The sequence below is a fragment of the Diceros bicornis genome (assembly GCF_020826845.1).
Source record: "Diceros bicornis minor isolate mBicDic1 chromosome 39 unlocalized genomic scaffold, mDicBic1.mat.cur SUPER_39_unloc_1, whole genome shotgun sequence".
Classification (NCBI taxonomy): domain Eukaryota; kingdom Metazoa; phylum Chordata; class Mammalia; order Perissodactyla; family Rhinocerotidae; genus Diceros; species Diceros bicornis.
The window spans coordinates 853,416-877,480 of record NW_026690915.1 but is presented as its reverse complement, the minus strand read 5'-3'; the positions used below and the strand labels follow the sequence as shown (position 1 = coordinate 877,480).

At 43.0% G+C, this 24,065-nt stretch overlaps 1 pseudogene; it reads right to left on the bottom strand.

Annotated features, from left to right (window-relative positions):
• Positions 1–14,974: 14,974 nt before the first annotated feature.
• LOC131402272 (adhesion G protein-coupled receptor E1-like) lies at positions 14,975–23,356 on the bottom strand (annotated as a pseudogene).
• Between the last annotated feature and the right edge of the window lie 709 nt (positions 23,357–24,065).

Below are 24,065 nucleotides of genomic sequence, written 5' to 3'. Positions count from 1 at the left end.
CTAGACTTGGGCCCTGACTGGCTCACAGGGGACTAAGCTGAAAGGTTTCAACTTCCTTAAGTCCTGAAAGTGACCGTAACTTCTGTCTTGTGGTGTCACACCAGTTCATCCCTCAGGGACACCAGAATTGGTGAAACCAGCACAGACATTGCCATCATGTAAAATCGAACCCCCACTTCAGTGCAAGTTTTCCCTATTAGGAAACTTTGGAACATCCCTCCCCTTGACTCTGTGCAGCCATCACACCCCTCTCGGTTCCTCCATATTCCTCCCCCACTGAAGCACTGGCAGTCTCACGTTCCCCTTTTCTGCTTCATTCTCTGAAGCTCAGATTCACCAGGACTTCCAGATCAATCTCCCTCGATGGCTCCTCTCCCCACTCATGGGTCCTCCATGACGGGAAACAGGCCAAGATGAGAGGAATGGGTGAGACATGACTCTGCAGTCACCTTGGGCCTTGGGAGCTGAAATGACTAGGTGTCTGGAGACCCTGAATCCCAGAGTAACACCAAGGCTCTGGGAAGAGAGTATCTGCTCTGGATGTAAAAGTGAATAAAACTCGGGGGGGGGGAAGGAAATCTGAGGGAAAAGAAAGAGTCTTTTTTTATCTTTCTCTGTACAGAGTCCAACTAGCCTCACAGCATTGGCCCCGACAACAAACAGCCCAGAGCATCCAGGCATGAGGCAGGCTGCGCTGTTCTGCCGTGGGTCTGTGGGAACAGATTACATTATCTGTGCACACTGTGTAGACGACCACAGCTGAACATACCCAAGGGCTGAGAATTAAATTCACAGTCATGCCACTCTCTCAGACTTTTTGTGTGTGAGCTTCACATTCTCAGTCTTAAGCAGTGATTCTCTGAGAATGCATACTCTGAAGATTATCATGATTAATAATATTAATATATTATTATTATACATTGCATACATTATACGTTATACACTGTACATTATAGTTATAAATTAATGTATAATAATAATTATACATTAAATATATTATTATGATATATTACATTATTATAATAATATCATTCTAATGATTAATAATAGTTACTGTTATTGACTATTTAATTTCTGCTAAGCAACATGACTGGCAAGCTCTGCGTGTATTATCTCAGTTACAGTCACCATTTTTAGGGTTTTATTCCCATTTTAAGCTAAAGATATGGAGGCTCAGAAATATTAAATAACTTGACAAAGAAGGAAAAAAATTACTCCAAAGCTAAATTAAACACCTATTCAAACTATGTGTCAAAGAAAGAAAGACGTTATCTGACCTACAAACAGACTCAAAGTTGACCTCCCACAGGCCTGCAGTGAAAGAACCGGTAAAGAATGTGCATCAGGAAGAAGAAATGTGAACCCAGGGAAACAAAACAGGAGTCACGAGGAAAGGAAAAAACAGTCTGTCTAATTTAGTATTAGTTTTAAAACAAGACATTAAAAACACATTCGAACCAAAATTCCAGATGATTCCCCATGGAAGAATAGAGGAGAGAAGATTTACCTAAAAAATAACTCATTTTTAGGGAAGATATAAATACTAAGATACTCTATTATTGTTTAACACATTGCTCTCAGAAACTGATAAATCTGTGGGGTAAAAGTAAGTAATGATAAAGAGGATTTGAAGAGTGCAACATGCTCGATCAGGCAAATAGACAAATCCCAACACACTGGCTTATTGTGAGACTTGTGATGCTGAAAACAGTCGTTCTCCTGACAGCATGATACCGCAATGGGACATCAATTTTCATGAATCAAATTTCCAATGCATATAAATCTAAAAACAGGGAAAATCCAGTATTTCATTATATGGAACTGTGATTCAACATGCAACAAATACCAGAAAAATAGAGACCCAGAAGTAGGTGTCTTTTTTGAGAAGACAGATATAACAGCTCTTTAGTGAAATACTATGTTGGAATCTGTTGCAATATTACGCAAAAAGGACAGTCCATTTGGACTAGGTATGTTTTCTCTGTGACTGTGAGGGCAAAACTCTAAAGAATCCCCTGACTGTGATAACTCTCTGTTGATCTTAAAATACAAGTACATGACACTCAGGAAAGGAAAATGAGAGAACAAAGTGAGAAGGAAAGATCTCCTTTCTCTCTTCACTGAAACCCAATCTCTCACCTCCGCAGGATCACTGTCTGTATCTTCTCTGTCATGCAAAGGAATCAAAGAAAAGAAAACTATTGGTATATATTAAAGTTTCAAGAGCTTAAAGCAAGAAGACATCAGGACCCCTGCAGAGGCATTAATGTAGTGTGAGCTGCATGTCATCTGCGCCGTCTTCTCTTTTCTTCATCGTGTTTGTCCGGACGTCCTTCTTGGCCCCTCACTCTCCCTACCTCGCTAGCGAGTCTGTCTGCATTAGTGCTACCGCCAGTGTCTCTCTTGCCATCTTCACTTTCCCTTCCTGTTTCCTGATATCCTCCTCAGTCACCAGAAGTTGTTTGCAAAGGAGCTGTGGGATGTACAGACCAGCTCCTGGGATCATCTCTGCCGAATCTGAAGACTAGGCAGGGGTGGGCATGGGACTGGAGTTCAGACCACCTGTGAGCACACCTGGCAGGGATGCACCTGTGCAACTAGGTGCAAGTTTCGGCAGGGCTTTGGCAAGGTCCAAAGGACTTAACAGTTCTCCTGTACTCTGCAGGCCTGGAGACCTTGCAGTCTCTTCTGCCAGCAGAGTTGTTGGGGCTGCTCCAAGGTTTCCTCCCATTGATGGCATCTGATCTCATTGGCAGGATAGGATGTGATTCTAGTAACTGGCCTCTTGAATATGTAACTGGACATCCTCAAAGGGGTGGAGATGCTCAAACCAGGCTTTGGTTTGGATTGGTTTCCACAATCATGTCACTTCCTCTGTGATGATTTGACCATCATACTTCTTTTCCTCTTACCCTATAAAAATAAATTGTGAAAGTGGATCAGAGTTATAGTCTGGCAGGGAAACCTGCCTTCCCAGGACAATTATGTCAGATGCCTTGTGCTTCTACACTCCCTCTCTCCCTGTGGGGATTAATCTGACCTGTGTCCTGGGACATCATCAAAGAGATTTGGGTCCAGAACAGAAAGCTCGAGGTCAAAACTCAGGACTACGGCAGGTCATTTCTTCTCCCCTATGTTGTCAGACACTTATGAGTATGACTTTATTCTCTTCTTGTCCTTGTCACTCTCAACAACAAAATCCCTGGTGCCCCCTGTCAGGACACACGGTCCACAGTCTTTTTCTAAATCCCAAATCATACCAGTCTTCTGTACTATATGACTATTCATTTGATTAACCCATTGACCAGTTGGTGTTCATAGCTCCATTAGAGCTTAAATCAGTAGTGAAATTATCATCCACCCCACTCCTAGTGACGCTTATTTGACAACTGTGAACATTAAATCTCAGTACAGAGAACGTATGTCTGAAAAAACTCAACTTACAAATGGAGATTGTGCTGTAAGTGGGAAGTACACACTGGATTTATGAAACCCAGGAAAAAAATGTAAACTCTCTCATTATTAGTTTTGTATAGACTGCACCCACATTGATGATATCTTGGTTATAGTGGGTTAAAATATACCATTAAAATTAGTTTCACCTGTTCGCTTTCCTTTTTTAAAATGTGGCTACTAAAAAAAATATTTAAATTCTATAATAGAGTGTGCTTAATGTTGCTATTGGACAGTGCCGATGAAGCCATCAGTGAAAATAAAGTCCAGAGAAAGTGGTTCGGGAAATTTTTTCCCTAGAAATGGAGTCTACACTGGCCCGCACTGCAAGATGCAGCAAAAACTGTCATACACACACACACACACACACACACACACACACACACACACACACACACTGATAGAATGAAACAAACCTCTTCCTAGAGTCCCACCACTTCTCACATGGCATGAGGTTGCACTCCTACTTAGTCCTTAGTGGACTAATCTCAAGAAAGAAGGCAGAAGTCAAGGTAATTTACCAGTTAGGAAGATCTAAAACCAGAGACTAAAGCTCAAGATATGTGGTGAATTTCCTGTCGTGGCTTCTGTTATTAATTCAATATGTTAGGGAGACTTTTCCAAGGAGGGTTGTTTTAAAACTCACTTTTTCTTTACTATGTAAAAATAGACAGGCTATGTAAAGAATAATTACTCTAGCCAATCAATGAAAAGGAGATGATAGAACACAAATACCCTTATTATAAGTCACTACTGGATTAGAGAGTCAGGGAACAGCTGACATTGTGTTAATTTCCCCTAAATTAGGCTGATTCTGATTTCATGACCGTCATATTGATTGTATTATGCTAGAACCTACGAAACTTCCCAGCCCGCCCTACTATTTAACCACCGAGGCCCACCAACCAGACCAGTCCTTGCTGACACATCCCCTGCCTCCATCCCTGCTGACAACACCTGGAGGATTTTCCCCAAATCCCACTCTGTCCCTGCGCTCTTCTACCTACCCCAGGGTCAGGGAAACATTTTCTCCAAGGCTCAGGCTCTGCGTGTGCCCAGCTCTGGGGATGGCACTTCTCCCTCGAGTGAAGACAAGGATCAGAGTGCAGACCCTGTGAGCTGCAGCAATTGGACAAAGACTGGACTTTGCTGACAGAAAAGAACCTTTAGTGGGCATGGTTACCAGGGTCCAAGAAGCCCCAGTGATTCCTCCAGGGAATGTGATGCAGGACAGAGCAGGAATGTCTGCGTGTGGTTCGGCTTGGGAATGCCTGTAGGGTGACATAGGTGACATTGGTAATGCATTTGCCAATGTTGTTCACTCATTTATTCATCGTATGTCATGGAGTGCTTTCTACATACATCCAGGCAACAGTCTCACCCTCTGGGGCTCACAGGCAGTGTCAGAAGAATTTCTAAATTTTATTTCTAATATATAGGTACAGCACTGGGAATACACTAGGTGTTCCAAGCATTTTTCAAACATTAACTCCTTTAATACTCTCCATAAACCTACAAAGTAGGTATGCTGATCATTATTGCCAACTGAGAGATGAAGAAACTGAGGCACCAATAAGGCAAATAACTCTGTCAATACAAATATCTAGTAAGGGATTGAGCTGGAATTTGGACGTGAAGAGTTAGCTCCATAGTCTGTGCTCCTAAGCATGACATTTACTCTCTAAAGACTTCACATCATGAACAAATGTGATCAGTTATCCATTTTCTTGGTGCATTGAGTAGCCACACTATTTTATCTGTGTCTGAAAAGTAGAATACCTGCGTAGAAACTACTGCACATACACACTCAAATTACATCTACCAATGTCCCCAGTCCCTGAACATTAATACAGAGAACATTTCAGAATGTTTCTTGCCCAAGTTGGGAGGACTCTGAGGAAATCTCAGTGTTACTGTAAGAAGCTGAGGACAGGCTGGGAGTGGGTCTCAGGGGAAAGGTGTCCTCAGGAGTCACCATTGAATGACAACATTGATGGGAGTGTCTCAGCAGTGACTGAATTCAGGATCTGGTGGTGTTTTAACCTGGTGCTTATCTTCTGGTTGTGGGTTTATGGTGATGCAGCACAGGGAGAGGGGATGGTTCACTGTGTTCTTGGGGAAACCAGACCCATGAAAGAGAGGGAATGTTGGTTTACTTAAACAATGGACTCGTGGTGGGAAAAATTCGGCCTGGAAGAGACAGTCGTGTTCCTGGTATAACCAGAAGGAGTTGCCTCTGCTTCAGCCAAAGCAGACAGCCCTTCCTCATGTACTCATTTTATCTCAATGGGAGGAAGGAGGAGGAAAAAAATTCAATGGAGTGTGGCTGCCTCTCAAATTTTAACAAGTTTATAACAATTCACTTTGGGCAACTGAGAAAGAATCTGCTCTCCATCCCTCTCTACTCTGCTCTGTGCACTGGTAGGTTGTCCTGTATGGATTGTATTATCAGCCCACTCTTGTGCTCTTTCTTCCAAATGAGTTTGAAAATGGTAGCCGTGGAAGGAGAGAAGAGGGCTAGAGAAGAGAGAGATGAAGAAACTCCCCCTTCCCTGCAGAGACTGCACATTTGGGCAGTGGTTCAATTCTTCTGTCACAGGCTATGCCCCTTTCCAGGTTCCTGTAACTGCTCCATCCCCTTGGATCAAAGGGTATCTCCTTTAATCCAAGGAATGATAAGCGATCCCTCATATTGCTACTCCCAGGGTGTCCCACCATCCTCTGTTGGTTTCTCTTAGCCCTGCTGTGATGTTGTGATTTATAATAAAAAATATATATTTGGTCTTCATCCTGTTTCTGGCACAAAGATCCTAAGACCCTTGGAATTTCCTGAGCAATAGGAGCCATGGGAGCATCTTTTGTTGTATTTGGTCTCTCCTCCTCAGTTCCTGAGCCATAAAGGTGAAATGGGTGACCTGTTATTCATAACAAGCCCCATTCCAGCATAAGTGGGTTTATGCTAATGAGGTGACTTTTGGAGAGCACCTAAGGGGGGCTGGTTGCCAGTGGAGCCAGCCAAGAGATTAGAGATTTGGAATTTTCAGTCCCACCCCCTGATATCCAGGGAGGGGAGAGGGGATGGAGATTGAGTTCAATCACCAATGGCAAATAATTTAATCAATCCAATCAATCAATGCTTATGCAATGAAGCCTCTAGAAAAATACAAAAAGGTGGGTTCGGAGAGCTTCCAGGTTGGTGAAGACCTGGAAATTTGGGAAGAGTGGCACACCTGGAGAGGGCATGGAAGCTCCAAGCCCCGTCTCCGTACCTTGCCCTATGCATCTCTTCCATCTGGCTGTTCCTGAGTTACATCCTTTCATAACAAACCAGTAATCTAGTAAGTAAAATGTTTCTCTGAGTTCCATGAGCCACCCTAGCAAATTAATGGGACTTGAGGAGGGGGTCATGGGAACCTCCAATCTATAGCCGGTCAGTCAGAAGCACAAGTGACAATCTAGGCTTTCGACTGGCTTCTGAAGTAGGAGGGGAGGCAGTCTTGTGGGACTGAGCCATTAACCTATGGGATCTGACGCTATCTCTGGGTAGATAGTGTCACAATTGAGATGCATTGTAGAACACACAGATGGTGTCAGAGAATTGCTTGAATGTGTGGGGAAACCCCCCCACCTCATGCTGTGGCATTGGATTCAGAACCTATTCTACCTGCGCACACTTATATAAATTGTATCTTCTTTAAACCCTCTTCATTTAATCCGTTTGGCTGGGCAGGCGCTTCTCGACAAGTTGCCAGCTAACGTACACCCTGGCACTATAGGGGCTCTACTCATTCTAACCAGAAGCCAAATCTTTCTTATTCACTGTCACAGAAGAGGAAGCCACATTTCAAGAAAAGAAGGAAACGTCACCCTTTGCCAATATATGAGTTTGAAGCACAAAACACAAAAGCCACTTCCTCCTTTGTCTATCGTTTGAACACAATTGTTTCTCAGCAAACTTCCCACGCCTTGAAGCAGTGATATTTGGTTAGGAGGATTGGCTGGAAATAAGGTGAAGGTGTTCTGCCCTGCAAAGAACAGGACACAAGTATCAAGTAGAGCCCAGTATTTCTGCCCCATCAGAACGGCAGCCTAGACTTGATGCCAACGTGGTCCTGGTTAGTGGCTCATACAAACGTTCTTTCTCACCCGGCTCACTGGAAATCAACTGAATCTTGCCCTTAGAATATACTGTCACTTTTGTTTCAAAGAAACCTCTCATGCCAAGTGTGCTTGGTACCTGAGATGCTTTAAAACATGGCCCCACAGGGTGATGGTTGCACAACATTTTGTGTGTTCTAAAAGCCACTGGATATTAATTTAAAATGGCTAAAATGGTGAATTTTATGTTATGTGACTTTTATTAAAAAATAACAAATAAATTACTGGTCCCATACGGGTTTAAACAGGGAACCTAGTTGATCAGTTTGGGTTTTGGCAAAATCATATCCGTTACCCAGGGATTTTGATGAACATTATTTTTCATAAAATCCAGACAACATTGGCTTTTTTTTTTTTTTTTATCTCTGTGGCGATCATGCAAAATGCTGGTGGGGAGGGCACAACATGATGTAATTCATACAAAAAGTATGGATGTTAATTCTGCAAATGTCCTAACTGAAGCTTTCTAAGTTTTCTTTTTATTCTATGTGGAAATAAAATCACAGGATAGGCTGAAGATGTTTAGGAACTGCATGTAATGCTATTAAGACAGTATCAGAATGGACAAGGATAAGAAATTGTAATTGATAAGATTTGGTGCACCACATCTTGGAGCTGTGGTCTTCATTCAAGGGACAGACAGCTCATGGTGACTCACAGGGAAGGAGCTAAGAGAATAAATACTCTGACCTCTCTCTCCTCCATTTTTCTGATATCCTATTGGTGTTTCCCACTGGCCAAAACCAACTGAAAGGCAGAGGTCAAGAAAGTCCATTGTCATACTCCAAAGATGTTAGCATTCCAGGCAGACAACTGGATGGATTTGGAGGGGTCAATGGAAGACATCCAGCTCACTTTAATATCTATTTACTTGTTTATTGAGTCTCCCCCCACCATTAGAATGTAAGTTCCATGAAAGGAAAGACAATGTATGTCTTGTTTAGTATCATAGCCCCAGTTTCTAGACAATAGATACTTCATAAATATTCAGAGGATGAATAAATGACATCGTGACAATTCCTTAACATCTCCAAGCCTCCTGGGTTTTCTCAGCTGTCTGTCACAGGGTGTTTGGGCTGGACCAGAGGTAGAATTTAGATGCTTCTGGAAGTGATTGAGATACACCCTTATAACACCTCCAAAACACCTACCTGCATGAGTCGATATGCATGGAGGTTTTGAGAAGATTCCACTGGAAGGAAAAGAGAGAGAAGACAGAAGGGTGGAGAATGTCCATGTGTCCAGCAGACCTAAGTGGTTATTTGGTGGCCCCTCAAGTGAAGGGATAGAATGAGAGATGGTGCCATGGTGTTTATGAGTCAAAAGTGATTCCATGCCCTAGGGCAGCTGCTTTCAAGCTCGGGAGACAATGGCAGCCCCAAGCTGGGGAGAGAACCTGCTTCTTCCGGCACAGGTCAGGATGACTCTCGGCACTCTGTGGGCTTGACCTGGCCACAAGCAAATATCACTGTGCTGAGCTGAGCAGAAACTTGGGGAAGGCATATGAGGGACTTTGACAAGGAGGTCAGAGTAGAGGAAGTTGGGGAGCAGAGACCAGAAGCTACTTCAGCAAAACCCACAAACTCCCAAAGAGGGATTTTTATGAGAAATAGGGAAGAGGAAGGAAGACAGTCTGAGATCCCATGGTCAAAAGCTAGCCAGGCAAATTGAGCCAGCCGATATCTGTAGCACTGGCAGACGCAGCTTGAGAGTTTCAAATTGCACATACAGTGGATACTTTTATTAAAGCTGGGAATTACCCATGAAGTAGGGTCACAGAAGTGGGACATGACAAAGATTAAATATCGATAATAAAGCGATATAATGTTCAGGGAGTAATGGCAAGTACTATTGGGTGTTGTACATTATAGGATTTCAAATAGAAAGTATGCCCCCTCCCAAGATAAGAATTAGAAATGTCTCTTTCTGACACTTTTCATATTTTTTAAAGATGGAAGTACTTTATTAGAGGTATATTTGGAAATATAAAAACCATTGCATTCTAGACTCAATAAAGCCAAATGGTAACAGTAAATAATCTTTAACATCTTTAGTAAGAGGAAGGTTTTACTGGAAGGCCTAAGAAGTTTGCAGCGTCACTTGAAACAAGTTGTTTTAATGCAGTTCGAAATCTCATTACAATGAGCTTCAAGCAAGTATCTGAATTATTGATACAACTGACTTTTTCATATTTGGTGGTCACGAGGATGGGGCGAAATAGTCAATATTGTTGGTGGCTCTCCCTAGTCCCCTTTTTGGGCCAGCTGTCCCCTTCTCCAGAAAATTGGCCTCAGCCAAAGGGAAGCTGTTATACATCTTCCCACCACCATGGGGGCAGCACGCAGCCAATAATTAACTGACACAGGGACAAAACAGGCTGGTCCCTGTGCCTCAAAATGGGACCAACGCTGAGGTACAATTCATGCTCCAGAGCTCACAGTGAGGTCAGGCTGCAAGTAGGTTCCAGCTGAGACCACAGCCTTGCTCCGCTCCTTCTTCTTCCCATACTTTCTCTCTTCTCAGAGCACTCCCTCAAAGATCATGGGCACCAAAATCCCTGTCTCAGGCTCTGCTTTTAGGGAAGCTGACCTAAGTTGCTTATTGTCGTTTTAGAAATAGCAGTGTTCATAATGGAATTAGCACAGACATATTGTTATTGTAAACTTAAACAAAAGGGTCTTGGGCCGGCCCTGTGGCTTAGTGGTTAAGTGCTCGTGCTCCGTTGCTGGCGGCCCGGGTTCGGACCCCGGGCGTGCACCGCTTCTCCGGCCATGCTGAGGCCACGCCCCACATACAGCAACTAGAAGGATGTGCAGCTATGACATACAACTATCTACTGGGGCTGTGGGGGAAAAATAAATAAATAGATAAAATTAAGGCATATTAAAAAAAGGGTCTTTGGGTGACTCTGCAAGAGCATGACATTATCTGTAAAATCGGGTGTCCTTCAGGAGGCAGAATAGAGAACAGTGTCCTGTTGCTGTGTGGTAGATTGACACACTCTTTCCTTGATGCATTCATTAAACAAACATTATTGATCCAATCCGTGAACCTAATCTTCTGTTGGGTCATAAGCGTGCAGAGATAAATGACAAGGAACTCATAGGATAGAGGGGCACGAAAACACATGAGCATCTGATTATAATCCAACATGCTGAGTATCACAAATAAAAGATTGATAACTTTAGGCACAACAGAACAGAAATGTTAAGGCAGGGAGGCAACCAGATGACTTAGAACTGAGGATGGAAAGATTTTCTATGAGTAGAGCTTAAGTAAACTTCAAATTACTATATTTCTAATGATTTACTTTTGGACAGTTTGTGAAAGTTTGATAGATTTGTGCAGTTACTAATGTTTTTCTTCAACCAGACATTAAGGAAGACATATAAGCTTCCTCTCACTGATAACCTACCACTAATTTTAAAAGCATTTAACTAGAAGAGTGCTCAAAATTTAGCTCAAAGATGTTTATTACAGTATAGTTTATAGTACTAAAAAGTTGGAAATGATGCAAACACAGGCTAAATACATTATGACGCATGTATACCGTGCAGCTCTCGAGAAAAAAAATGAAGTTCTAAGAGGTTCAATGAGTTGAAAAGATGTTCACAATACGACAAGTGGGAAAAATAAAGGTTTTAAAATAACATGGGCATACTTGTTCTATGTCACCCTGAGGATAACTTTCTGTGTAGCCATGAGACATCTGGCACTATGTTATGGTTTTCTCTTTCCATGTAGACAGGTGTGACTAATACAGCATTATTAATACTCAAGTGTTTTTAAGCAAGGGGTGCCAAGGATGTTGTCCCACTTCCTGAAAAACCAGTATGAATCTGCCCCCCAAAAATCATGACCAGGGCCCGCCCCAGTGGCCTAGTGGTTAAGTTCCGCATGCTCTGTTTCGGTGGCCTTGGTTCGGTTCCTGGGTACAGACCTACACCACTCGTCTGTCAGTGGTCATGCTGTGGTGGCAGCTCACATACTAAACAAGGAAGATTGGCAGCAGTTGCTAGCTCAGGGAGAATCTTCCTCAGTAAAACAAAAGATCACGATCAGGGCCAGCACTGGGGTGAGGGGAGGGAAGCACTCGTCTCAGGCACAAAATTTAAGTGTGCATCAAAAAAACTAAGTAATCAAGATAAATACCATGTAAATGCAATTTTTAAAAATATCAAAATCAATGCAAGAAAAATCCATGATAAGCAAAATATCCAAATCCAAGATCTGACAGTGCTATGCTGGGGTCATAATGGAACCTGATACAAAAGGAAAAATGTGAGCCCCTACATATACTTTTTCAATGTACTTTTAATGGTTAATTTTTTTCTAGAAATTGATTTTGAAAAATTATTGATGAATTTTCTTCCATTAAAATCAAGAAAGTCAAATTTTAATAAATTCTGGTTTGGGGAAAATAAAATATTTAAATTTAAAATAATATTTTATGTTCTAATATCCTTGCTTTTCAATTTTTTAATTTTTTTCAATGATGTTTAATGGTTTAGGAAGGAAAAGTACATTTTAGGTGGTCAATAAATATTTCTTGAATGAATGGATTCTGTCTTTTTTTGGACACCATAAATTATTTGGATTATAAGAGGACAGAGTTATTTCACTTTATATTTATGGGATTTGAGAACCATGCAGTTTTTATTCTAAGTGTCTTTTCTGTCTCTAGGGGAGGCATATGAGGCCATGGGGGTAAAGGAACGTACCAAGCATAGCTTGATGTTTCTAGTAAGAAAGATCCTTATTGTGGAGGTTACAGCTTTCACTTACCTTAGAAACATAGAGTTCCTTAACAGGATTGCATTTTAAACCAACATGTAACACTGTAATAGAGATAGACAATGCCTTGTGCAAGTCTTCTGTCAGAAAGAACTTTATTCAAGCATTATAGATTTATAGACCTTGATAGCTAAGAGGAAATATAGATGCAAATCCTCCTCTTTGTATATTCCAAATTGTTGCAATCAAATGCAAAATGTTGACAATCCATTGGCTGCTGTATCAGTTAGCAATTGCCACAAATAACACTTCATAACAAACCACTCCTGAAACTCAGTGCCCTAAAATAATGATACCTGATTGTTGCTCCTGAGTTGATGGGTTGGGTGGGCAGGTCTGCTGATCTTGACTTGGCTCACTGATGCGACTGCAGTCAGCTACAAGTTGGTTAGGTGGCTGATTAAGGACAGCCTCAGCTGGTGTAACGGGATGACTTAACTCTCCTCCATATGTTTCTCACATCCCTCCAGCAGGTTAGACTGGGCACGTTCTTATGGCGGAGGCAGGGGTGCAAGAGCGAGCAAGACAAATCATGCAAAGGGCAAGAAGGGATGCACACCCAATTTTGAAACCTCTGAGTCATGCTTGCTAACATTCCGTTGGCCAAATAAACTCTCAAGGCCAAGCCAGAGTCAGAGAAGGAAGGGTTACAAAGTTACAGGGAAGGGGTGTGGAGGCATGGAAACCATTCTTGAAGGCATTGATGCAATTAACCTGCCACAATTGGCAATGAGTAAAAATCATGCCTTCTCTTGCTTCAATATCCCTTAGAATTGTCACCTCTATATTGAACCCTCTGGACAAGCCAGGCATTGAAGACCAACCTATCATAAATGAACTCTTGTTTGTAAACAGGTGTCAGCCCCCCTCCCAAATTGTGGCTGCCACAAATAACAAAGACTGAGCCTCCATCAATCAAGTTTAATGTTGTGATCAAATTGTTCAACACAGGATCATTACAGAGCGAACTGAATCCTAAATGATAAGTTGACTCAAAGTAAATAGTCTTTTCTCTGTATTCCCAAACTAAGAATTCCTAGGGTCAAAGAAAGAGAAGGAGAAGGACTAGTGGCCTGGAAGAGGAGCTCTCTGGTCAAGAGTTCAAAGCCCAGCTCAGCCCGCTACAGCTGTGTAATGATGGGAAAGTTACTTAACCTCTCTGAGCCTCAGTTTCCTCATCTTCAAAATGGAGAGTAACCATTCATTCACGCTTTCATTCAAAACATTTATGAAGAATCCACTGACTATACTTCCCTGCACTTATGGAGCTCAGAATCTAATTGGAGACACTCAAGAAGAAAAGAAATTATAATACAGAGCTAGAAAGCATGAAGCCTTAGAGGACACGCAGAGGTGACATCTAATCCTACTAGAAGAGATCTAAAGAGTGCTTCCTGGTGGAAGTGACGACTAAGCTGAGACTCAAAGAGAGGGTAGAAATTAGTCCAATCTTGAGGAAAGGTGTTCTAGGAAGAGAGAATGGCAGATGCAAAGTCCTAAAGCCAAGAATATGTTTTCCTTTCTAGTTTTAAAAACAAGCTCTGCTATCAGCATGGAAAACAGAAGAATATTCTAGAGCATTCACTCATGCACAACAAAAACCCCCCGGGGATCTCATTAAACCACAGGTTCTGGTTCAGCAGATCTGGGCTGGGGCCTGAGATCCTGTTTATCCAACAAAGGGATGCTGATGCTTCTGGTCCACGGACCACACTTTGAGGAGGCAGGCTGGAGAGTGGCCATGGAAGGGAGGATATGTACATTTTAAATTTTCCTTCTTCTCTCCTTGGCACTCAAGACTTTATGGGGGACGAAGAGCAAGGCAGGATGGTGATAACTTTGCGAGCAGTGTGAATCCTAGCCAAGTCACAAAACAGTTCCTGGAAGGAAAGGAGACGTTGGTTCCCTGAAAGGTTCCAGGAAACCAAAATATTTCCCAAGGCTTTGTCATCAAGTCCTTCAACTCTCTGTGAAACGCTGGAATTCTGCTCCATCGACCGCTCCTGCTTACCAACATAACTCTTTTAAGTGTTTGTGCCAAAGTAGCCTATACATCAGTGAGCTTTGTTTATCCCCTGGGGCTCTCGTTACAGTTTTACTGGCCATTTCTTTAAAGGCAGGAGGAGTCTTTGTTAAAGGGTAAGCCAGTCGGTCAGAAGACAAGCCATTTCCTGAAGCCGTTTCCATACTCTGTGACAGGTGCTGGAGAGGCAGGCTTGCAGCCACACGCCAAAGAACTTAGGAGAAAACAAAATGGTAGCCAGATGTTCTTGGTCATGCCATTGCACTAGGATCTATTATTTCCTCAAAACTCTGGAAATTCAAAGGGTTGCAGAACATAGAAGGTAAAATGGTAATCTGGAACAGAAAGTCTTGTTTCTCACCAGCGCATGGAACGTGGGAAGAGCGCCCCACCCATCAGTGCTCTGAATCACCCAGAGAGTCCTGGGGCTGGTGAGATCTGCAATTCCACATTAAGCCATGAAGAGAAGATTTCAGCGTCAGCTCCTGCCGGCACCTGCTGTCCTCAAATGTTGCTTCATAGCGTATTTGAAAGCAAGAAAGAGCTTTAACCCTGTGAGGGAGAAATCAGAACTGGAATCAGTACCAAGATTAGTACAAACATGATCCCAGGGGTCATATCTATATGGGCATGGGTCTTATAAATACAGAGAGAGAGAAATATGGCAACACAGACTAGAAGGATAAACCTTAAAATGTTAACAGTGATTATCTCTAGCATGGCAGGCACTGCAGGCAAACTCCAAAGCCATTCTTAACCTCTTCACCACTGATAGCTCTCGCTCTAGAAGCTAGAAAGCCAAATACTTGTTTTGTCAAATTCTTTTGTAACTAGGAGTGGTCATGTGACACAGTTCTGACCAAATAGGTGAGAGGGAAATCTGCTGAGGGGTTTCTGGGAAAAGCTTCTGTTTCCTGTTAAAGGGAGAGGCATGAAAGGAGAGGCTGCTGTTTCTGCCCCATCCCTCTTCTTTCTGCCTTGAACATGGTCGTGATGTCTGAAGCTATGGCACCCACCTTGCAACCATAAAAAACATTTTGATGAAAAGCCAACATGCTGCTAGCAGATTGGAAAACCGGGAAGAGCCTAAATCCTTTACAATACCACTGAGCAATAGAACCAATACCAGCAACACCTAACTCTGGGCTTCTATTCTTGCAAAAAAAATAATTCCCTATTTAATTAAGCCACTGGATCTTAGTTAATTGAGTTTGGAATATGTCAGTGAAAAAATAAGACATTCTAGTGTGAGATGGAAGACCATAAATAAATAAGGAAGTTATAGCATGTTAGGAAGTGGTAAGCGCTATGAAAAGAAAATCAGGATTAGGGGCAGGAGAAGCATGAATGTCAGGGTAGGAGAAAAGGAGGCAGTACGAAATCGAGTTGCCAGAGGAAATACTATTGATAACAAATGATTGGAACAAAGATTTGAAGGAGGTGAGGGAGTTGGCCATGTGGGTATCAGGACAAGAACATTCAAGGCAGAGTGAGCATCCAGGTCAAGATTCCTAAAGAGGAAGTGAGCTTGGCGTGTCTGAAGAATCCTGAGCAGGCCAGCATGGGTGGAGCAGAGGGAAGTGAGATTAACAGAAGATGAGGTCAAGGAGGAAAAGAGGGTCAGATCGTACAGGGCCTTGTGGGCCATCAGGTGACTTTGGCTTTTACTGAGTAAGGTGGGAGCCATAGAGGTTTGTAGGCAGAGAAGGCATGTGACCCGACTCAGGAGTTCACAGGCGCCCTCTGGCTGCTGCAAGGAGAACAGACCAAAGGTGGGGCAGGGAAAAGGCAAGAGGGGAAGCAGAAAGACCCTTTATGAGGCTATTTCCATAATCCTGGCTACAGACAATAGGACTTGGAACAGAATAGAAGCAACAAAGGAACAGACAGGCGATCAGATTCTGGATACATTCTGAGGAAGTGTCAACAGGATTTGCTGACAGATCGGAGATGAAGGGTAAGAAGAAAGGCAGAGTCAAGGATAACTCCACGGCCTTGTGCTGAGCAATAGAAGGATAGGGGACCCTCCATGGAAATGAGAGGCGGGGGGATCAGAAGCTCAGTTTGGAACACGTTACATTTGTGACATCTATTAGACATCTCAGTGGGGGCACTAGGTAGGTGGTTGGTTATATGAGTCTAGAATTCAGGAAGGGGGCTGGACTGCACATTGTTTAGTATTTTGGGGTCATTGCTAATAAATGGTGTTTATGGCTGTGAGACTGGATGAGATCTATGGTGTAGAGAAAAATGAGTACTTCCATGGAAAACGATGTATTGTCAGAGCACACATCTCCAGGTTACCCAGTTCTGATCTATGTGGGAGATATTTTACAATTCAGTAAATTTTAAATAAATGACAGAGATGCAGAATAATTCCATGGAAAAAACAGTTTTGTGTCCATTTGCACGTTCATTTCAATATTCCTGAAATTATATATATGTATTATAATTCATAGGTATTATAATGCATATATATGTAATACATCTATAACATATAGGTATATGAAATTTTATATGTATTTTATAATATTAATAATTATATGTATAATTATACAATATATAAACATTATATTATATATACCTTGGGTTAACACAGCTAGGAAGTGACAGAGATGGACTTGAAACTCGGCTGGTCTTGCTCTGGATCCAGGTCTCTCAAGTCCTAAGCCCCATATTCCTCTAACTAGCAGTTAGGGCCTCCCTGGCAGAGAATTCACCTCAGATCTTGCATGAGAGGTAAGGAAACTCACCACAGCACTAATGAGGATGTCTTTCCTCTCTCCCAAATCTGCCTGCTCACCAAGGCTCACTTTGTTCTTCATTTCTTCCCTGATCTGTCACCAGATCTCACTGAAACACCTCTGAATTCCTACAGCGCAACCTCTTGCACCATTTGTATGGTTCAGTGGAAAGAGACTTCTGGAGCCAGACTGTCCTGGAATAGAATCCCACCTTCCAATTACTAGAAGGCTACTGAGCCTCAGTCTCTTATCCTGTGCAATGGGTCTAAAAACACTTAAAATAAAGGGTCCAGAACAAGATAAGTGCTCAGTAAATGGGATCTGTGATTTTTACTGTGCCTGCACCTGTTTAGGGTCATTCCTCATCTGACATATGAGGGTCATGGCTTCCCAACAAGACCATGAATTCTCCAAGGGCAGAGGTATGGCACACACCCCTTCTGTGCCCCCATGACTCCTCCCACAACACACAAGGCCATGAGAGGCACACCATGCATGTTTAGTCAATATTTTCCCATTGGATTTGGGGAGCAAGAAACAGAGCATCAGTACTGACCGTGAGCTCCCCAGAAGCCATGATGATGGCCAGGTTCGCCATTCGATTACAGCTGCAGACAGTATGCGTCTCGGAAGCTTCAAGGATCACGCAGCCAGATGGCGTCCACCTGCCACCCTTTGCATCCATTCTCCAGGAAACGCAGTTGGGGCTCTCAGACTTCTGCTTTGGCTGAAAAAATCAAAGTCCCTGGTCACCTGAGAATCCTTCTTGAATGGATGCAGTGTGGCCAACCTGAAGTCATCTGGGGCAAGAAGATGCAGGTGTGCTCTATAGGGGATGGAGGAAAACGCTGCCATTTCATTGTGCAGTCATGAGAAGAAATGTCTTGGATGTCAGATCTGTCTCTCCCACTGACTTGGTCATAGCTAATGTAACTAAAGTCTCTGTAAATATTCCTGCATCAGTGTTACTTAACCTAACCTAAATCTTGCCTGCTGATGAATGGAAGAACGCCACATAGAAATAGGAAAGTTTACTCCTCTAGAGGTGGGTTTTGAGGATTGGCTTAAGTTGCTAGAAATTGTGGAAGCTTGCCACCTTAATGGGTCCCCATTAAAAATGAGAGTTAAGCTATTCCACTGCCAGGTATTTATCCAAAGTACGTGAAAACATGAATGTGTAAAGATACTTGCACCCCTATGTTCATTGCAGCATTATTAACAATAGCCAAGACTTGGAAACAACCTAAGTGCCCATCAATGGACAAATGGATAAAGGAGATGTGGTATATATACACAATGGAATACTACTCAGCCATAAAAAAGATGAAATCTTTCCATTTGCAACAACATGGATGGTCCTTGAGGGTATTATGCTAAAAGAAATGTCAGAGAGAGAAAGTCAAATACCGTATGATCTCCCTCATAAATAGAAGATAAAGACAACAACAACAACAATAAACAAACACATAGATACAGAGATTAGACTAGTGGTTACCAGAGTGGAAAGGGGGAGGGAGGAGGGCAGAAGGGGTGACAGGGTACCTGTGTGTGGTGATGGACAGTAATTAGTCTTTGGGTAGTGAACATGACATAGTCTACACAGAAATCAAAATATAATGATGTACACCTGAAATTTATATAATATTATAAACCAACGTTACCTCAATAAACAAAAATAAGAGTTAAGCCCACTAGGGGATGGGGAGTTCTCAACGGGTAGATGGGGGCTCAGTGGAGACCTCTTCACAAACCTTGATGTTCTCCAGAGTGTAGATGATTGGGTCGGAGAAGCCATCTTTCTTCTTCCCGGTCATGATGCCCCCAGCGATGCGAGAATTCATCTTCAGCTTCCTCTTGGAGTTGCCCAAGAAGGTCCGAGGGTCTTGGAAGAAGCTCTCATCCAAAACAGACTCCATACCCGCAAAGGAGACAAATGCCACCCCAGTGGTCCCTGCGATTTGCCACAAATGCAAAAAAAAAAAAAAAAAGGGAATCATTTGCTCAGTATTTATTAGTATATGCACTGTAATATCCCATGCATTCCTGCACCTTCACTGGCCTGCTCTGAGGATTAAAACATGGGTGGGCTTCTGGTTGGTGACCCTCATAGAACCATAGAAAAAAATCCTGAGGTGCTATCACCTGGAGAAATCTTGGCTATACTTAAAAACAAATTTGAATTTGTGTTTTTAAAGGACGATTCAACTCAGCAGTGGAAAATAAGTTCCCCTCCCACATTTGTGGTCATTCTTGTTTAATCTCTTTGGTGGGCTTCCCCTTTCAACGTTGGGGGTCTCCCAGGATGTGTCCTAGGTCTGTGCCCTCCAGAGAGCATGTAGATCGGGGTGGTGGACAATGTACAGGCTTATCTGGCCATTGCCTGTGTTTTGTAAATAAAAGTTCTGTTGCAACGCAGCCACACCCGTTCATTTACATATTGCCTGTGAATGCTTTTGCCCCACAGCAGTAGAGTCGCATGGTTGCAACACAAATTGTATTGCCCTCAATGCCTAAAATATTTACTAACCTGCCCTCTACAGGAAAAGTTTGCCAACCCTTGATACAGATTAGCGCCGTCTGCTAGAAACATAGTATGAGCCACATATGCAATTTTAAATTTTCTAGTAGCCACATTTCAGAAAAGTGGAAAACGGGTAAAATTCATTTTAATAATATATTAACTCAATACATGCAAAATATTATCATTTCAACACATGATCAGTAGCAAAAATTATTATTATATTTTTGTGTGTGAGGAAGATCAGCCCTGTGCTAACATCTGCCAATCCTCCTCTTATTTTTGCTGAGGAAGTCTGGCCCTGGGCTAATATCCGTGCCCATCTTCCTCCACTTTATGTGGGACGCCGCCGCAGCGTGGCTTCCCAAGCGGTGCGTCAGTGCGCGCCTGGGATCCGAACCGGCGAACCCTGGGCCGCCGCAGCGGAGCACGTGCACTTAACCATTTGCGCCATCGGGCCGGCCCCTAGAAAAATTATTAATGAGATGTTTTACATCCTCTGTTTTTTGTACCAAGCCTTTGAAATTTGGTATGTATTCTATGCTCACAATCTAGCCACATTTCAAGCGCTCAATAACAAAGTGTGGCCAGTAGCTGCTGTATTGGACAGGGAAGGTTTCAGTACTCCGGTATTGTGAGATTATTTATTTAATGTCTGCCTTCCCTAGCAGATGGAAAACTCCCCAAGGGCATAGGCTATTTCTGCCTCTGCCATCAGAGATTCCCTCACCACCTGGCACAGGACTTGGGACCTAGAAGTTGATGGATAAATATTTGCTGATTGAATATACCACAACCACCCTCCTTGATTCTCAGGAGCGGGTCTGTACCTGTGGATTCAGATTCTTCAATTGTGGAGCACCAAATCTTCATCTCATCGCCTTTGGCTTTGAAGTTAAAGACGGTGTTCTCCTCAGCGCATTCTTTGTTGATAACTTGGGTCTTAATATCTAGAAGGAGAAAGGGAGAGTTTGCATGAGGTCACCCAGAGAGTGGGTCCTGAATTCAGTTTCTGTCCAAGAAGGGTACGCATCCATAGTCGCAAGCAAAGGAGAGAACAGAAAGGCCAATTCATCACGGGAAACCTCTTGAGCCCCTGATTATTGGTAGGAGGATGGTAGCACCAAACATATGAGAAACTCGGGTGGAGCCATAGGCGTGAGCCCTCACATCATAGGGGGTGCATGAGGAAAAGATGGGATTGAAGTCGACAGTGATGGAAGGCGACAGAGTTGTGACTCTGGCTACTCCAAATTTAGGCAATTTTCCAAAGCCAAAGGAATAGAAAGGGACCGGGGCAAGCCCAGTATGGTGGATGAGGGCTTGGGTTCTGCAGTCAGATGGAGTCCAGCCCTGCCACTCACCAGCTGTGCAAATTTGAGCAACGACTTAACCTCTCTGAGCCTCAGATTTCCCACCTGCAGCATGGCAATGATTAAAGGACTCTTATTGAAAACAAAATAGATAATTCTACCAGAGGTACCCTCGAAAAATATCAGCCAGATAATGCCATGCATTTTCTCAAACTCTCCAATCCCACCCCCCATCTTACCTCAAATAAAATCCTGAGTCCCTACCTTCGTCTACAAAATCTGCACTCCCTTTCTGTTCTGACCCCTTCTGCTGCAGCTTTCACCGGCCTGCTCATTGTTCCTTGAACTCACCAAGTGTTCCAAGGAACACACTTGCTCTGTCTCCCAATATTTACACGGCTCCCTTCCCTCAGGTCTCTGCCCCAGTGAGACTTCCCCTAACCGCACTATATACAATAGCAACGCTCCCACTAATCTTGACCCTCTCGAGCCTCCTTAGCGTGCTGTATTTTTCTCAGTAGCACTAGCTCTATCTGGTATGCCATAGGTCTATCACTAAAATATAAAATTCACGAGGCTAGTTTTGTTCAATTCTGGTGGCAGTTCACCAAACACTCTATTTCCACCTCTTGGCCTCCTGGGCACCCATGAGGATGGAACTACCCGGGATTATGTGACTGATACTGGAGCTACACCAGGAGTGGGGTGCTGCCGTTAAGGCATACAGTACCCGAAATTCCCATGCAGTCACCCACCAAGCACGTTCAGGGTGGTAAATCCATAGCTGTATCAGTCAGGAGAGGATTGGGCATGCAGCAGTAACACACAACCCCAAATCTTAGTGGGTTATAAATAATTATTGATTTCTCATTCATGCTTTGTGTCCATCGTGAATTGACTTGGGGCTGTGCTCTGTGTTCTCCTTGCCCTGGGACCCACACAGATGGAGACATTGTGATCTGAAACACTGCCTGTCCCTAGAGTAGAGGGAAAGAAGGCTCTGGAAGGTCTCACACCAGCAACTATTCCATTCACAATTCACTGGCTTAAACTCATCACAAAATTCCACCTAACCCCAAGCCAGGGAGTACAATCCTAACGTGGGCCCAGAAGAAAGAGCTCGAAATATTTGAACACAGCAAACGACTATCATATCTTAACACCTGGCACACAGTAGGCAGTCAACGAGTATTTGTTGAATGAATTAACGACGGCCTCCAAACAGTGCCTGGCCACAAACTCTTAACACAATGCCTGATGCTCAATAAATGAGAGATGTCATTACTATAATAGGCTTGCTTTGTGTGAGTTCAGAGGTTAGAAACAGTCAGGGAAACGGTATATGGAAAAGACATGGAGAATCACATTGCTGAAGTCACCCCTCAAAATCAGCGCCCAGGTGTGAGCTTGCCGTGGAGGATATAGCCTACCTAGGCGTTCCGTCTGAATAGACTGACTGACATTCTCTGAGGATTTCAGGAATGCTGCCAACGTGGTGCTCTCCACAGTCTCCAGTAAGACTATGGCCAGGGTGGACGTTTCTTCTTTGGTGAAGGTGGATCACGTGGACGTTTGCTTAAGCACAGAGGTAACACTCTCAGGCGTATTCTGCAAAGAAAGGTGTATTTGCGCTCTGTCTCTCATCAATGAAATAGCAGCTGTCCTCTCTCATCAAGAGAATGGGTTGCAGTCAAGGGAAGGATGAGGTGTGTCTGCTTAACGGGTAGGGAATTTCCTTTTGGGGTGATGAAAATGTTCTGGAACTAGATAGTGGTGATGGTTAGACAACATTGTAAATGTACTAAATATCATTAATGGTTACCAGAAAAAAAGGAATGGGACTATTGATAAACACAACATTGATGAATCTCGAAGGCATTATGCTGAGTGAAAGAAGCCAGACTCAAAAGGCCATGTGATTCCATTTATATCACATTCTTGAAAAGACAAAGCTATAATGACAGAGAACAGATCAGGGATTTACAGGGGCTAGTGGTGGAGGGAGTATCTGATTGTAAAGAGAAAACCCAAGAGAGTTCTTGGGGGAGATGGAACTGTTCTGTATTCTGATTGTGGTGGTGGTTACACAAATCTACTCAGGTGATAAAACTCATAGGATTGTAAAGAAAAGGGCAATTTTACTGCGTGTTAATTTTTAAAAACTTACAACTGTAATAAATTAAATATTAACTCACAGTCGATTAATTATAAAGAGGACTTTCTGCTCCCAAAGTGTCCCACAAGATGCTCGAAACTGGAAACACAATTACAAAGACTTCCTCGTTACCTTCAGAGAAACGACGGTGGCTTTGTTCTCACAGGCATTGTCCAGGATGCTGAAGATGGTGTTCATTAGTGCACAAAAAGAAACCTGTGCCCCCGAGGGAAAAGCATTCGTGAGCATTGATCAGTCTATCCCCCAAGCATGTAAGGTACAAATTGGGCCATCAAGCCCACCATACAGGGTGGTCCCAAATTCCTGAGGTCTCGTGAGTCTCTCGAATTCTCGGAGAAATAAAAACTCACTATTTGATCAGAATTGGAACCACAGCTCCTTTCTCTTCCATGAACAACAAAAGAAACATAGACAGCAAAACCATTTAGTGGGGTAAAAAGATGGGGAAATGTGTGAAAAAACAGTGGTCCAAATGAAATAGTACTCAGCCGTAAAAAGGAATGAAGCATTGACACATGCTGCAACATGGATGAACCTTGAAAACATGTTGCTCAGTGAAAGGAGCCAGACACAAAAGACCACATAGCGTATGATTCCATTTATATGAAATGTCCAGAATAGACACATCTGTGGAGACAGAAAGTAGACGAGTGTTTACCAGGGGTTGGGGTGGGGGGAATGGGCAGTGACTGCTAGTGGGTACAGGGTTTCCTTTGGGGGTGATGAAAATGTTTTGGAGATAGATAGAGGTGGTGGTTACACACCATTGTGAGTACTAAATAACACTGAATTGTATAATTTACAATGGTGATTTTTTAGGTGTATTTCACCACAATGAAAAAAAGACATGACAATGGTCCAAAGTGCATGGCAATTCCAAAGCTAG